We start from the raw sequence: 17,892 nt of genomic DNA, 5'->3' as shown, positions 1-17,892 counted from the left end.
ATGCAAGCAGACAATAAGAGATGCAAAAAAGCATGTTGAGAAAAAAGCATATCACTGGGAAGATACCTGTGCCTGAACTGATGTTTTCAGGAATGGCGTTTGAGGAACTGAGGCAAATAGTGGTAATGAAAGATGAAGTTCTTGACGTGATTGAAAATTGAAAGCCAATAAATAACCAGGCCCAGATAGTATCCACCCTAGACTTCTTAAAGAATTCGAATGTGAAATTGCTGGTCTTCTAACAAAAATATGTAATATGTAGGGATGTACGAAACACCTTCCTGGCTCCGTGCCGGGCAATCCGTGGTGGGGGGGAGGTGCTCCGTCCCTCCTCCCGGAATCCTCAACGGGGGGGGAGGCGATCCGGTCCTCCCCCCCAGAATCCTGCCCAGCTGGCTGTGCTCTGCGGCCAAGCTGCAGAGCCGCCGGCTGGCTCCAGCCGCCTGCAGCTGGACATCTGGTTGCTGGGCAGCCCTGCAGGGACGCAAATGGCGGCTGTCGTAGCCGCCGCCATTTGCGTCCCTGTATTGAGCCGTGATAGGCTATGTAAATATTTACATAGCCTATCACGGCAGGGGGAAAAACCCCAGTGTACGCAAATGGCGGTAGCCGCCACCATTTGCGTACACTGGGTTTTTCCCCCCCTGCCGTGATAGGCTACGTAAATTAGGGATGGCGGAGAATTTCTCCCCGAACCTTCAGAGGGCCGAGCGCCAACATGTTCGGCCCCCCGAACAACTTTCGGGGAGAAATTCTCCGCACGCCCCAGCCCCCCGCACCCCCCCCCGGGACGGGACTTACCTTTGCCGAATGTCCCTCCCGGCGGCGGGTCTGGCCGGCGGTTCGGCGGGTGTTCGTTCGGGGCGGGAGCGGCAGCCGGTCTTTTGACCGGCTGCTGCCGCCGCCATTGCAATAAAAGAAAAAAAAAAAACGTCCCCGTGATAGGCTACGTGACGATTAACGTAGCCTATCAAAGCTAGATCTGCAAAGTCAGCCGTGATAGGCTACGTAAATCGTCACATAGACTATCACGGGTGACTTTAAAAAAAAAAGCGCGTACGGATAATGGCGGCCCCCATAGGGAGCCGCCATTCCTGTTCCTTATTTGGTTGCTGTAGTCTACGTAAAGATTTACGTAGACTACAGCGAAAATAAGGGCAATGCTATTTGCGTTGCCCTTATTTTCGCTGTAGTCTACATAAAGATTTACGTAGACTACAGCGACCAAATAAGGAACGCGAATGGCGGCTCCCTATGAGGGCCGCCATTTGCGTACGCGCTTTTTTTTTTTTTTAAGTCACCCGTGATAGGCTACGTGACGATTAACGTAGCCTATCACGGCTGACTTTGCAGATCTAGCTTTGATAGGCTACGTTAATCGTCACGTAGCCTATCACGGGGACGTTTTTGTTTTTTTTTCTTTTATTGCAATGGCGGCGGCAGCAGCCGGTCAAAAGACCGGCTGCCGCTCCCGCCCCGAACGAACACCCGCCGAACCGCCGGCCAGACCCGCCGCCGGGAGGGACATTCGGCAAAGGTAAGTCCCGTCCCGGGGGGGGTGCGGGGGGCTGGGGCGTGCGGAGAATTTCTCCCCGAAAGTTGTTCGGGGGGCCGAACATGTTGGCGCTCGGCCCTCTGAAGGTTCGGGGAGAAATTCTCCGCCATCCCTAATTTAGGTAGCCTATCACGGCAGGGGGTGAAAAACCCAGCGTACGCAAATGGTGGCGGCTACGTTAATCATCACGTAGCCTATCACAGGGGCGTTTTTTTTAAAAAAAAAAACTTTTGAGTTCGCGGCCGGGTGAGGCGAGGTGCCTCCTCCCCGGCCTGAAATTCGCGGTGGGGAGAAGCGAAGTGCCTCCCCCCCACCGCGAACAAGCTTCGAGGACAGGTAAGTGACTTTCGTCCACCCCTAATGTAAATACTTATGTAGCCTATCAAGGCCTCCGCAGGGACGCAAATGGTGTCTCTGCGTTAGCAGTGATAGGCTATGTAAGTATTTACGTAGCCTATCACGGCTATGAAGAGGAGGAAGCGAATGGCGGCCGCAGGACGGCCGCCATTCGCAAAGCAGCATGGCGTGGACAGGAGCAGGTAAGTGCTCCGTTTCATGCACCTTTTGTGGGTTGGGGGCAGCGGGGACTTCGTCCCGCGCACCTTTCGTGGGTTGGGGGGCGGGGGCTTTGTTCTGCGACAGATTTCGGGGGGCCGAATGCACTGGCATTCAGCCTCACCGAGATCCATCGCAGAATTCTCTGACATATCTCTAGTAATATGTCCCTAAATTCAGCCTCTGTATCAGAGTACTGGCCAATGGCTAATGCCAATGCAATGCTCATTTTTAAAAAGAGATCCAGGGGTGATCTGGGAAATTACAGGCTTTACGTAGCCTATCACATCTGGGTAAAAAAAAACAAAACGCCGTACGCAAATGGCGGCGGCTACGGCGGCCGCCATTTGCATTCCTTATTTTTCACCGTTTTAGTCTACGTAAATATTTACGTAGACTAAAATGGCAAAAAATAGGGAACGCAAATGGCGGCCGCCGTAGCTGCCGCCATTTGCGTACGCTGTTTTTTTGCCCAGCCGTGATAGGCTACGTAAATACTTACGTAGCCTATCACGGCTGCCTGGCTGGATGCTAATGGTGGCCGCTATGGCGGCCGCCATTTGTGTCCGCAGCAGTCCATCCGCGGCCAGAACTCTGGCTGTGGATGGGCCTGGCCGGCTGTGGAGCAGAGCCAGCTGGGCAGGATTCCATGGGGGAGGACCAGATCGCCTCCCCCCCCATCGAGGATTCCGGGGGGAGGAACGGAGCGCCTCCCCCCCACCGCGAACACAATCCGCGAAAAGGTAAGTGACTTTCGTACATCCCTATTCCCAAATGAGCCCACGGGTCCATAAAGGTTGGCGAGCCCTGCCCTAGCTCAGTCGTTCTGGAACTCCTCAACACCAAGTCCCAGACCATCTCTGTCAGTTCAGGCAAGAAGATTGCTGGGGAGTAGGATGAGTAGTACATCAGCACAATCCCCAAACCAGATACAAATACTCGAAGTTGGCACTCAGGTGGACAGAAAGCCTGGATGGGGGAGATGGAATCCCTATAAATCACAGCAGCCTCTCCCCAACTCTTGTCTATGCTGATGCAATATCAGGTACCCAGATCAGCACAGCTGGGTGAGACTAAGAGTCCCATTACACGTTATGCTATTTGCATGGCATGTAGTTTAGGCTTCTGTTTTGTTTTATCTTAGTGTAACTATATATGGTCCCAATTCAGATTGTGACCAGCACACTCCAAGAAGAGAGGATTAAACTTTCCCCACACCCTTTTCCCCCCTGAAATTTCAACCTCCCTGTGGAACTATCTGTTGTTGTTGTTTTTTAATAAGGCCCCAATTGGCTTTCTAAAAACATAGTTCCACAGAGGATGTGTGCTAAAAAAAGCCTCAATTGACTCCAGTTGAGACTATATTGAGACAAGGTGCTGGGCCTGCCACTGCTGGGCCTGCTGCTGCTGCTGCTGGGCCTGCTGCTGCTGCTGCCGCCGCCACTGCCACCACCACCACCACCACCACCACCACCAGGCCTTCCCTGTAGACTTCTGCCTGGCAGACTGCCAGTCCCTGCAGGACCAGGCCCCCAGGTACCGAGCCAGCTGTGCTGCTCCACCTGCCCCTCCCTGGAGGGGCTACATAAGCTGGCTGGCTGAGGTGGCCTGGGAGAGCCAGGGCCTTCAGGAGAAGCTACCACCACCACCGGGGAAGAGGCCTGCTGCTGCTGCTGCTGCTGCTGCTGCTGCTGCTGCTGCTGCCGCCGCCGCCGCCGCCGCCGCCGCCGCCGCCGCCACCACCACCACCACCACCACCACCACCACCAGGCCTTCCCTGTGGACTTCTGCCTGGCATTATTTTTAAGGGGATTTTTAATTGTTTTTTGTTGTTGTTTTGTTTTTCTGGGGGATTTTGTTGTGTTTTTCGGGGTGGGCAGCCTGCCTGATAGGCGGGAGCGAGGGGGCATGTGTCCACCTGATGGAGGCAGTGGGGGGAGTGTTGGGGGCCAGAACATACAGAGGCTGGGCGGCAGGCACTGGCGGAGCGCTAGGGGCAGGTCATGCCAGGTAAGGGGAACAAGTGAGAGATCTGTAATATCTGTCCCCTGCTCCGGGCCTGTCCAGAGCCAAAGGATGGTTGGGGGAGGCGTGACCCCATCTTCTGGCCTTCGTTTGCTGCTCTGCAATGCCAGGTCTCTTACCCAGAAAACCTCCCTCATCCATGACATGATCCTGGATGAGGGTGCAGACCTGGCATGTATTACGGAGACCTGGCTGGCCGAGGCTGCTGCTCCAACCTTTGCAGCCATGTGTCCAGCTGGATTTTCGTATGCATAGCAGCCGGGGGCTGGGGATCGGGGAGGTGGAGTGACTGTTATCTACCGAGAGTCCTTGGTCTTCACCAGACCCCCTCTCCGGGAGACCAAGGTTGCTGAGTGCATGTACTGGAGGTTGGGCCCGAAGGGCAGTCTGGGGATTCTGCTTGTGTACCGTCCACCCCGCTGCACGACTGACTCCCTGGCCGAGGTGCTTGAGGTGGTCTCTGATGTGCATGTACAGTCCCCTAACTTACTGGTGTTGGGGGACTTCAACGTACATTCGGAGGCCATCCTCACAGGAGCACCTCGGGACTTCATGGAGACCATGGCCTCCTGGGAGCTGCACCATATTCTAACTGGGCCCACCCATGTAGCCGGTCATGCACTAGACCTTGTGTTTGTATCTGGAGAAGTGGGGAGTGATCTGGAAGTCGGGGGTATATCCACCACCCCCTTGTCATGGTCAGATCACTATCTGGTGACGTTGGACTTCTCGGTTCCACAACCCCTCCGCAGGGGTGGAGGACCCATTAAAATGGTCCGCCCCAGGCGTCTTATGGATCCAAATGGATTCCTGAACGTACTTGGGGATTCTCTGGGACACGCCAACGGCCACTCGGTCGAGACCCTGGTGGGTGGCTGGAATGCCGCAATCACTGGGGCATTAGATCAGGTGGCTCCGAAACGCCCTCTCCCCCTGAACAAGGCTCGGACTGCACCATGGTTCAATCCACGGTTACGAGCTCTGAAACAGGAAGTGAGATGGCTAGAGCGCCGGTGGCGGAAGTCTCGCTCCAAAGACTATCAGACACGGGCTAGAGCTGTATCTTCAGCCTATCACGTGGCGGTGAAGGCAGCAAAAAAGGAATATTATGCTGCCTCTATTGCGTCTGCAGAGTGCTGTCCCAGGAGGCTGTTCCAAGTGGTCCGGAGCCTGGTCGGTCCTGTGGCTCCGGAACCACTGGAGCATTCTAAGGCCTCCTGTGAGGCCTTGGCAAGGCACTTTGCAGATAAAATTGATCAGATTAGGTGTGTTACTCTGCACGCTGTGGATACAGTTAGTGAGCAAGAGGCGGCCTGTGGAAAACTGGTTTTGTGGGATCGGTTCCAGCTTCTTCCTCCTGATGAAGTGGACAAGGTGCTTTCATCTGTACGGCCGACCACCTGCTTATTTGATCCTTGCCCATCTTGGCTCATTATGGGCTGCAGAGAGAGACTGGGTGAGGGGATCAGGGCGGTGGTGAATGCCTCCCTTGAGGAGGGAGTGATGCCATCAGCCCTCAAGGAGGCAGTGATAAGACTGCTCTTAAAGAAGCCCTCCTTGGATCCTCAGGTTCTGAACAACTTTCGCCCAGTCTCAAATCTGCCATTTTTGGGCAAGGTGATTGAGCGGGTGATGGCGGTGCAGTTGAAGGCACACTTGGAAGAAACTGATTATCTAGGCCCATTTCAGTCGGGCTTCAGGCTTGGGCATGGGACAGAAACGGCCTTGGTCACCTTGGTAGATGATATGAGGAGGGCTCTGGATAGGGGTGAATGCTCCTTCCTTGTTCTCCTCGACCTCTCAGCGGCTTTTGATACCATTGACCACGGTATCCTCCTGGACCGCCTGGAGGGGTTGGGCATTGGAGACACCGTATTGCGGTGGTTCCAGTCCTTCCTCTCCGGCAGGTACCAGAGGGTAGCACTGGGAGAGGAGGTTTCGGACCCGTGGCCACTTACTTGTGGGGTGCCACAGGGTTCCATCCTCTCCCCGATGCTATTTAACATCTATGTGAAGCCGCTGGGGGCTATCATCAGGAGGTTTGGGGTGCGGTGTCATCAATATGGGGATGACACGCAGCTCTACCTCTCAATCTCTTCAAATCTTCACCAAGGCTGGCCGTAGAATCCCTGTCCAAATGTCTGGAGACCGTGAGTGGCTGGATGGGGAGGAATAAGCTGAAGCTGAACCCTGACAAGACCGAGGTACTTTTGGTGGGAGACAAGAGGAGGTTGGGGGATGTTGACCTGGTGTTGAATGGGGTACGGTTACCCTTGAAAGACCAGGTCCGCAGCCTGGGGGTCATTTTGGACTCCCAGCTGTCCATGGAGGCTCAGGTGTCAGCTGTGAGCCGGACAGCGCTGTATCAACTCCATCTGATACGGCGGCTGCGCCCCTTCCTTCTCGACCATCTGCTCCCATCGGTAGTACATGCCCTGGTCTCCTCTCGTTTAGACTACTGTAATGCGCTCTACGTGGGGTTACCCTTGAAGACAGTTCGGAAACTGCAGCTGGTACAGAACGCGGCGGCTCGCCTGATTAAAGGCAGCCGCCGGCGAGATCACATCACTCCAGTGCTGAAGGAGTTGCACTGGTTACCAGTTGTTTTCCGGGCCAAATTCAAGGTGTTGGTTTTGACCTTTAAAACCCTATATTTTCTGGCCCAGCCTATCTTAAGGAGCGCCTCCAGCAGCACCAGACAGGCCGCTTAACAAGATCAGCCTCGGATGGCCTTCTCTGTCCCATCAGCCAGGACAGCTAGACTGGTGGGGACCAGGGAGAAGGCCTTTTCTGTGGTGGCCCCCACTCTGTGGAACTCCCTCCCTAGGGAACTCAGCCATGCCCCCTCTTTAATGAGCTTCCGTCGTGCATTAAAAACGTGGTTGTTCAGGCAGGCATTTGGGGTGGGTTAGGGTATTTTAGAAAATGTTTTTATTGTAGAATTTTATTGTTTTAAACTGTTTTATTGTATGTTGTACATCACCCAGAGTGGCTGGGTGACCAGCCAGATGGGCGATTAATAAATTTAATAATAATAATAATAATAATAATATTTTCTTTCTTTAACCTCCATACATGGGTGTGTGTTTGGAATTTCGGGGAGAAATGGGTGGGGGCAGGTTTTATACTCCCATCCTGGAGACTGCTGGTCCCAATCTGAATCAGGACCATGCAAAGAAACACTAAGGTAAACAAAACACAGGGCTCAGCCACATACTACGTGATTAGCGTAATCTGTAGTTTGACTCTAACCCCCTCTTGTTTGCCCACTCAGCTCTCAACTATACACACCGGATTGCCCCCCACACCCATCTACAATTAAATAATGGATGAGTGAAGTCTAGACCAACCTAGGATTTAGCAGCAGCATCATAAGACCCAAGGGAAAACTGATATAGATACTAGAATCCACCAGATTATGGGGAAAACTAGAAGGCTGATCAGGCATCAGATGTCTGATCCTTCTTCTCTCGAACTGGCTTGTTAGCTCCCCAGTGCCATATCTCATCCTGCCTGTGATCACAATAATAGAGGCACTCTCCACCATCCACATACTACCCACAACTTCTCGCATGCATTTATTAAAACTTCCATCACCCCGAGCCAGAAATATTCCCACTCTGAATTATAGGCTGACATGACCAGCCTTAGTTATTTCTTAAGAAAAGTTCACCCTATGAACACATCTTCCACATTAGTTTACAGCTTCAGTTTTGAAAAACATGGTTATTTGCTACATCGGTTAAAGAAAGCTATTTCGATAGATATAATGCATGGTGCATGTGCATCATAGGCCAGAACTAGAGAAACATAACAGCATGTTAATCCAAGAACTTTATGATGGGGAATTGGGGATGAATCATTTTGAGGAAGGTTTTCCTTTATAAAAGAATATAAGCTAGGAAACAAAAATGTTACAGAAAGTAACAACCCCCACCCCCAGTTGCCTATAATTCAGTGGTGTCTGAAACTGCACCACTAAAATTAGGAAATGAAAAGGAAACATGATTATTCTCAAGGTAAAATCTCTACTGTGTTAAATGTATGAGAAATTAGGATTCTGGAAACAGACAAGCCATGACAGTTGTTCCTGAAAGATTTTTCTTCTTTCTCTGTGAAGTGACACTTCCTGCATAGAAGTATTCACAAGGAAAAAGAAAGATCCTTGGCCCCAAACAGCTCACGAAGACTTAACAAAACTTGGCAGCATTTCTACTGGTTGGTTTCTTTAAAGAAAGCTTTGTAAGAGACTGAACTCTGAAAATTTGCCTTTGTAGTCTTACCTTTATGCAATTTATTTTAAGAGGCCTTAAATTACTTACTTTTCTCATGAAAGGCATTGTTTAGTCATTATAAAAATACTTGAACAAAAACTGTGTTTTTTCATATTCCGTTATTATGCCTGTGGCACACAGTGAAAATTGATCTGCACTGCATGGGCTTTTACGTTTCTAATTGAAAGGAAAAACAAACATAAAAAATGAAGTGGTGGTGGGGTTGGTCATCCCCATATATAATATTTTCAACAAACCATGACCATTCAGTATTGAGATGGGCATGTGGGGAATAAAAAGACAAATAATAAAATTAAGCTAGTATATTTTTAAGCAACTGACATGCACAGACAGGTTATTTTTAGGGTCTAAGAGCCCAATTAAACAAAAGTTAAGCGGTTCATGTATATATGCACTGAGGGTTCTGTATAGGCCCTAATACAAATGTGATTTGCAACATGCAGATGTTGGAGAAATGGGGTTGTATCCAACAGTGGCTTTGCACTAGCAGAGAGCATTTATGCTTATGCAAGGCAGGCATCTTATTTTCACTAACCTCCCCTATGTACTGCTGTGCTCTGTGCCATGTCCCATATGATTCCAAATGGTCCCCAAATTCCCAGGAGCAGCCTGGGGGTGGGGGCATGGGGATAAGAAAGAACCAGCAAAAATTGCCTTCACACATGGAAACACTTTCCTCTAGCAGCAATCCACCACTAGATTTCACCCAGTCTCCCACTCTGCAATTGGATCAAAAATCTGCAAAGGGTACTAAAGGTACTTACCTTTGGCTGTATTGTGTCCATAGTTAACAGAATACATAAATGAGAAGAGTTCATTGGAGAGATGCAATCCATACAAATTGCTTGCAAAATATCTAAATGAAGTGTTTACCATGAGCAATGCAATACTGCTACATGGGTTTATTTTACTGTACAACACTGCACATAAATGATACATGCCTCAGAGGTATTGATGATAAATGATACATGCCTCAGAGGTCCATTTTCTTCATGGACATCAGTCAGAATTGTTATCACAAAGTAATATCACTCATAAAAACAAACTATACTCTCATTTTCTTTGCAACCATTTTCTGTGTTTGTTAGTCCTGAAGACATTTGGTTAAGCAACTAAAGGCCAAACAAGATGTTTTGGTAAATATCCATGAAGGTGGCCATGAACGCATCTAGTTCACCCTTCCCTGCTTTGTAAAATCTAGGAGAACTTAGCTTAGGCTAAGAGAGGTCACAACATGCTTTTTTTCTCCCTAATGCTCCTAACTTAAGGAACTTAACTTAAAGAATTAAGTAGTCCAGCTCCAGCATATTTTGGGTAGCAACTCTGCTTATAAAAGCCTTTTCAAGTTTCAATGCATTAGGATAATCACAGAAGGCTTTGTTCAAGATGTCAGTTGTGCACTGCATGTATGTTGATCATATCAAGTGGCCCTAAGGTTGCAATTATATGCACACTTATCCAGGAGTAAGTCCCCTTGAATTCAGTGTGATTTATTTCTGAGTTGACATACAAAGGATTGTGCTGTAAATCTATCTTGGAATAGAGGGCAGAATGATACATCACCCTCCATGTTGTGGGGAGGTAGCAGCGATGGGAGTGAATCCTCTGCTCATCCATGTTCTTGGGGTAGCAAGTGATGGTTAGACAGATGAAAAAGCTTGCTGCTGCTGTTCAGTTGTTCCGTCGTGTCCGACTCTTCGTGACCCCATGGACCATAGCACGCCAGGCCTTCCTGTCCTGCGCTCTCTCCCGGAATGTGCTCAAGTCCATATTCATTGCATCGGTGATGCTATCTAGCCATCTCATCCTCTGCTGTCCCCTTCTCCTTTTGCCTTCAGTCTTTCCCAGCATCAGGGTCTTTTCCAGAGAGTTTTCTCTTCGCATTAGGTGGCCAAAATATTTCAGCTTCAGCTTCAGTATCTCTCCTTCCAATGAGCACTCAGGGTTGATTTCCTTTAGGATTGACTGATTTGACATCCTTGCAGTCCAGGGGACTCGTGAGAGTCTTCTCCAGCACCACAGTTCGAAAGCATCAGTTCTTTGGCGCTCAGCCTTCCTTATAGTCCAGCTCTCACAGCCATACATTACTACTGGGAAAACCATACCTTTGATTATACGGACCTTTGTCAGCAAGGTGATGTCTCTGCTTCTTACTATGCTGTCTAGGTTTGCCATAGCTTTCCTCCCAAGGAGCAAGCGTCTTTTAATTTCATGGCTACAGTCACCGTCTGCGGTGATCTTGGAGCCCAAGAAAATAAAATGTGTCACTGCTTCCATTTCTTCCCCTTCTATATGCCAGGAAGTGATGTGGCCAGATGCCATGATCTTCGTTTTTTTAATGTTGAGTTTCAAACCAGCTTTTGCACTCTCCTCTTTCACCCTCAACAAGAGGCTCTTTAGATCCTCTTTGCTTTCTGCCATTAAAAAGCTTGCTAAACCTTATTAAATTACAGCTTTTTCAATCATGTTCAGCTCTGATATTTTGTGCAGAAAACAGGTGTGTGTGTGTGTGCATGTGTATGTGTGTGTGTTTAAACATCTAGGAAATCTAGACATTTAAATCCAGGACATTTTCTCAAGGTTGAAATGCTATCTACAAGGAATTTTTAAAAAATCACTAATATACATTATTTGATTTTTCATTTGGAAATTTTGAGGGGCTGTTAATCTAATGTTCTAAGTCTGCACACAAAGATTATTGAGCTTGTACTGAGAGTCCCAGATATTTCAGCTCAGCTGTTAATTCCACTGCAGCAAATGTACTTATTTCCAATTAATTTTCCTATTCTTTGATCTGTCCTTTAAAGCCAGAAAAACAGGGCGGGGGGGAATTGAAATGTCAGATGTAGTCTCTGTTCATTTTGTGCCCTGCCTACATGGCACCAAAAACTTCACCGTCTGTAATGTTTGCCAAACATACTCTAATGGTAAAATGATTAGATTTTGAGTACCTGAAGGTGAGCAAATAGGGAGAAGGTGTTGTTTCTTCTTTTAACATCATTTCATGCACTCTTTCATTTACACAACTCAAACATAAGGCATTTTCTCATATGAGGCTTAGAAGATGGTTCTACCAGGCTAGGGCTCTTCCTGCAGATCATATGAACCTAGCAAATATAATTGGGTCTTGAGGCTGGTGTCTGGTGTCTGGGTAAAACAAATGCCCCATGATGTATCTACTGCTCTGGCTGAGTGGATAGGAATGGTGTTTGGAGTGTGGGTTCAAGTCTTGGTTGCTCCTTCAGCTTTGCTCCCAACACTGTTGTTGGCCATACATGCAAACAGTAAGTTGGGCCATTTCTGTGCATTTCACATTGATGAGGCTTGAACCCACATCTTCTGCTTCACAGTCCAGTACCACACCCTATGCAGTGCACTACTGGAGGTGGTTGCTCTCAGTATAGGGCTGTGGCTTCCCTTCTTGCCAGTCCTGGTCCCTCCCATTCCCTGCTTGACAAAACTCTTTTCCTGTCTCAGAAGGTTTTGAACTCTTGTCCTGAGAAGGGCTCTGTGTCCTCTGCACAGGTCTGCCAAGAGAGCTATTTGGGCACTATGTTCTGTGGCCATTTCTTCCTTCCCTCCAGTGCATTCACTCCCTCCATGTCTGTGTTGCATGGAGGTGTCATCGCTGCAACAGCCCGTGATTGGCAAGCACTGGCATGGTTGCTATGGATGCTGGGAGTGTGATCATTGTTTCTCCAGTCTGTGTTCCCCCCTCCTCTGTGGACTGAGTGAGTATAGGATTTGTTGGCCATTGCAGTGGTGTAGTGGCAGTGTATCTCTTTCTCCACAGTAGGCCACTGAACATAAAGAAGCAGATTTAAGACCAAGCTTCAACTAGTACTAGCATATGTTAAGAGATGTAAAAACCTGCAGCAAGTGTATGCACTATAGACAAACACAAACAGAGTTATAATGATGTGAATGCAAATCTCTGGACCTCAACTGTCTTACATTTGCGCTTAAAGAATACATCCATCATTGCTATTCACATCAATAATATTTCAGCTACTGAGGGAGAAAATCAATAGCTTAAAACAAAGGGGAAAGTGCCAACCAATTCTCAAAGTATGTATGGGCACCATTGTCCTTCTGTTGCCATTAGTGTTCAAACAGGTATGACAGCTTTCTTCAAGTCTGGCAAGCTAATGAGCAGGACTATGACAAATCGTAATTACACTGGGAACACGCACGGCAGACTGATGCTAAAATAAAAGGAAGACCCATTTCCCTTGCAATATCTCTGTCTCAAAGATTATATTTCTTGCCCACTTTGACTTATGCATTCCTATCCATGATCATAGTAAAAAATATTGATTCTACCCTCATTTACATAAAGGTTATGTGCAAAATTGAATATGACAGCTGAGACATCTATGTAATGGCCTTCCAGTAAATATAACAGCTACAAAGAATAATCCATCTTACAGAGAATACTAATGTCAGCTTTGATGCCTCCAGCAATGGTGTATTCTGGGAGACTAACTTAAGCATGCCTTGTGTGTATTTAATGATGGCTAAAATGGAAAAAAAAAAATTCCTGCCTTCATCACATACAGCTCCAGTCTCTCCTGCCAGTAACAATGAACTGATCTGTCGGAATGTTGCATTTGCAAACACAAACCTTCAGCTCGTAATATACATGGATGAAAAAATGGACTGTTTTGCTAAATTTCCAACAGAATAGGAGGGGAGAGAGAGTGGGTGGAGACAGGAGATTGAAAGGCTATTCACTGAGATATTCTTTACATGAACCACTTTGGGCATTTACTCTAAGGATTTCATCAATCCATAGCCATGTTTCTCTGCTATATCATACTGATTGCCCAAGAAATACTTGTTTTAAAACAAAACAAAACACAGCACCAGCTGATGGCATTTAATCTGCTTTTTACCCTAAGGATGAGTTCACATGTAGTGGAAATGACAGCTGCTGTATGATGGATGAAATCTCCCTACATAGCCTGTCAGCATCCAGCACAAGACCAACAAGTGCTAAGCCTTCGTATCCTATGACAACTCTTCGCATGACTCACCCTGTGGGTTTGTTATCATTTATGATTGTTTGTCGCTGATGATCATAACTGTTGTTTTTCATTATTATCAATGTTTTATTTATCTACTATTAGCCGCTTTGTGGACCATTTGATCAAAAAGCAGCATATAAACAGGATGATGGGCCAAACAATCCTATGGCTCCTAGAAAGCATCCAGGGTGCCATAGGATGTTGCAGATCTCCCCCTCTGTTCCTGTAGACAGAGCCATGAGGGTAGAGGAGGAGATCTGATCATGGATCTTCCCCATCCATCTTCCCATCCACCACAAAAAGCTTCTCTTATGAGGTTGTAACTGTGACCTGCCCACCAAGATGTAAGTCTGCTAGGTGAGTTGAGAGACCCATTAGGCTGTACATGGAAAGAAAAGGAGGAAAGGGAGGCGTTTTCATGTTGGTCCCTCTGTTCTGCCTGGTTCCTGCTAGCAGGGCATACAATAGACAGAGGGCTATGATCTTGGAGCCTTCTGCCTATTGGGAGGCAATCCCTGGGACTGAGGTCCTAATAAATGCAAGGAGTTTAATATTTTTCAGTTCTCAAGGAATGATTGTGTTACATGAATACTGTAATATGGGAGAATACCTTCAAGAAATTTGTTTGGAAGTGCAAAAGAACCTCAGAAAACAAATAAAATGTTGCTATTAAGTTTTAAAGTTTCATTGATTATTTCGTTTAATTATTATATCTAATATAAAGTAATGTACATTTACATATCTGATGTTCTGTAACTTTGAGAAGGCAGTGTCTTTTCTTTTAGCCAGAAAGATTAAAAAACAATAATTTGTTGATAGATTAATAAATTTAAAGAAGTACACATTAGGTGTGACCTATGGAAAGTTAGTTTCTATACTGATTTTATAAAATCCTTGATCCATTAGTTTCTAGTGTGGCATATGGCCGTAGATTAATATTTTGCCATAACAAATTATATAATTTATAAGGAATACTACTAAAGGCAGACAGGATCCAGGATGCAATAAACATTTACCTGGGATTAACTCCTACTTAATATGGGATTTACTTCTTATTGAACTAACTTCTGTCAACTGTGATATACATTTTGAACATGCAAATGTATACTTTGGGGCTCCAATCCTCTCTGTTGTAGAATGCTATACTTTGAATAGAATCATTGTTTTTCTGAACTTTGCAGATGTGAGTGTCTGTATCATTCTGTGAGAACTCTATAAAATAGTGTTGAAAACCTGGAATCCCTTACATCTGGGAATGAACATAAGGACATAAGAAGAGCCCTGCTGGATCAGACCAAGGGTCCATCTAGTCCAGCATTCTGTTCACACAGTGGCCAACCAGCTGTCGACTGGGAACCCACAAGCAGGGCATGAGCGCAACAGCACCCTCCCACCCACGTTCCTCAGCAACTCGTGTACATAGGCTCATTGCCCCTGGTACTGGAGGTAGCACGTAGCCATCAGGACGGGTAGCTATTTTCCTGAGTCAGAAGTCTGATAGCATGGGCACAGTGAATAACATCTCTGAAGGTTATGTCACCACTTATTCCAATTTCCCCACTGAAATCAAGCAGGGATAGGTGGATCTGTCAATTTCTGTTTCTCTCAGTTTCTCATTTTAGCAATCTTAAGTTTGGTGTTTTTTTTTAATATTTCAGAATTTTTTTAAAAAAAGTTTGCATGAAAATTTGTATGCAGTTTTGTAAGCATTTCTCCTAACAGTGAGTATTTACATCAGGAATGAACAACACATGGGCTGCAAGTGGCCTCCACCAGCCTGGCATCCCTGATTTTGTGTGTGGACAAAATGGCATTTGTAGCACTATGGACTGCCAAAAAGGTCAAATTTGGTTTTGATTTTTTTGGCACTCTGTAGTGTTATAGACATATTCTGGAGGTGACGGACTCGACCTTGGGGGAGCTGGGGGTGGTGACAGCTGACAGGAAGCTTTGGTGTGGGCTGGGCCATGAAGTCATGAAGAGTCGGAAGCGACTGAACAAATAAACAACAACAACAAGTTGATGCAAATTTTTCCTTTAAAAAAAGTTTGAAATAAGTCATTTCCAGTTCACCAGGGAGACTGTGGGGATGGTGGTTCTTGGCGGGAGGGGGGAAGAAGCCCCCTGGACATCCCAAAGTTGCCCACCCTTGATTTACATAAACACAAAATTAGCAGTACAAATGCCTATTCCACTAATATTGTATGTTAGCATACACAATAAGTAATAGACAGTGGATAAAACTAGTGGAGCGGTATAACACATTTTAATGTTATTTTCACTAATATATGCTTTTTGTGTGCACGTTTTCCTAATATATTCATATTTGTATGCATTTTTGATTGAAACAAAAGCAAAATTCAGAGGAGTTACACATTTTGAAGTTTTACTGAGTTTTGATTGGCACATTGATTCAAAAGTGTGAAATCAGGTATGGCCACATTAAAATGCCAACCAAACAAATTTCTCCCCCATCCCTAAAATCAAGTAGACAAACAATGCTACAGGTAGAAAACAAGATAAGAAGAGGATGAGGCAAAGGAGGGACCAGAGTGCAACTGCAGAATCTCACACGGTACCATGGAAGATATATTTGCTGCCCAAGGGGCCCTAAGGGCTCAAGGGCCTGTAGCTCAAAGCAAGAGCAAGGACCTAGGAGTGGTAAAGGTATTGTGGGTTTTATATGGCTCCATTCTGGCCCTCTTTCATGTTTGCAGTCTTTTTGGTCTGGCAAGATTTGTCACTGCTCAGAGCTGGGAGCAGGGTATGTCAGATTGATAATAACGTAATTTTTTTAAAACAAACAAACAAACAAACAAACAGGTTATAGGAATATTATGACATAGAAAGGGAGAATAAGAAAAGAAAGGGGAAAATACTTTCTTAAACAGTGAGTTCTTTACATGCTAAGAATATTGATCTGGGTGAGGCAATAGTGGCACATGAAAATATCCTTCAATTTTGACATTTGGCTATATTGATTTTACAAAAGTGCATCTGTGGGACAGACAGATAATCTGAAAGTGAATAAAATTCTTCAATTGCAGTTTTACCCTTGTGAGGAAATGTGCTGTGGCTTGTATTTTCCTGGTGGAAAATACAATTCAGCTTCAATCATCATCAATCTTTTGTCCATACAGACAAATATAATTGTTTTGACTGACAAAGAAAAACAGAGCCATTTTTTGAAGGATGAATGAGGAGCAGGAAAAGAAATTACTGCATGAAAAATGTATTGATAATGTAGCCTGGCAGGAAATTCCACGAAAAGCAGCAGGACACATTAATTAGTTTGATAAGTATCTGAGAGGCTCCCCATTCCTTGGGATTCTTGTACTGGGAGGATAGTGTCCTGTGGTTGTCATTCGTCATCGTTCATTTTAGACAAATTACAATTGCCCATTGCCCATTTTAATCAATTGAATGTAATCATCTTAACATAATTCGGCATTTCTGGTTAATTATATAAAAAACGGAATTATTGAAAAGATTATTGCTGTTCCATGTATAGAGATTTAGACTACTTTTGTTTTTATTTATATGGATTTGGATTTTATTTCCGTTTTTATTGTATGTTGCTTTGAGAGTTATTAGTGATAGGACAAATAAAACATTTTAGAAATTATGCGCGCGCGTGCGCGCGCACACACACACACACACACACGCCTTGGATTTGGGAGAACTGGGTTCAAGCATGCAATGCCATCCGAGTCACACATCCAAGTTCTGCCCTGAAAGGCAGGCTAGACATATTTAAGTAAATAAATATAATGTGCAAGATGGGCAAATTATTATCACTCTCCCTCATTTACACACCTCTAAACTGGTTTGCTGTGAGAGCAAACACAACAGTCATAATGATATAACAATAAATGGGGCCTGTAAGGGGACAAAAATGAAATTTGCCCCTCCCCTTCCAAACACCCCATCCCCCCGCCTTCTGCTCCCACTCCATTCACTTCCTTTTTTTGTTGTATGGCTCCCCTCTCTCCTTCCACCCCTTTCATATGGGTGCCTGGGATGACAACTAGAGAGATATCTGGCATTTATATAATGCTTTAGAACAGCCTTCTCCAACCTGGTGTCCTCCAGATGAACTCCAGCATTCCTGACCATTGGCCATGCTGGCTGGGACTGATGGGAATTGAAGTCTAAAACATCTGGAGGGCACCAGGTTGGAGAAGGCTGTACATTATTCACTTTCTCATATATCCTTATAACAGCTGAATAATCTGATATTTCAGATGGGAAGCTGAGGCTTAGAGATAATGGAACACTTTACACATTATCATTTGTTCTGGACAGTATCCAATTGGACACTAGTGCTAACATAAATTATGTTGTGCTAGCATAAGAGACCTCTAGAGCAACTCTATTAGTATTAGCTGGTGTGACGGGATGCCCCAGAAAACCTTTGCATCATCTAACATTATTG

General features: G+C 46.0%; 1 protein-coding gene across 4 annotated transcripts in view; it reads right to left on the bottom strand.

Moving 5' to 3' along the window:
• CHRM3 (cholinergic receptor muscarinic 3) overlaps positions 1-17,892 on the bottom strand; it is a 476,802-nt gene that overhangs the window by 52,142 nt on the left and 406,768 nt on the right. The window lies entirely within an intron of this gene.

Source organism: Heloderma suspectum, chromosome 1 (assembly GCF_057233095.1).
Source record: "Heloderma suspectum isolate Gila_16-S chromosome 1, 16-S_ref, whole genome shotgun sequence".
NCBI classification, from domain to species: domain Eukaryota; kingdom Metazoa; phylum Chordata; class Lepidosauria; order Squamata; family Helodermatidae; genus Heloderma; species Heloderma suspectum.
The sequence above is the reverse complement of the archived record's forward strand: the minus strand, read 5'-3'. Positions and strand labels throughout refer to the sequence as shown.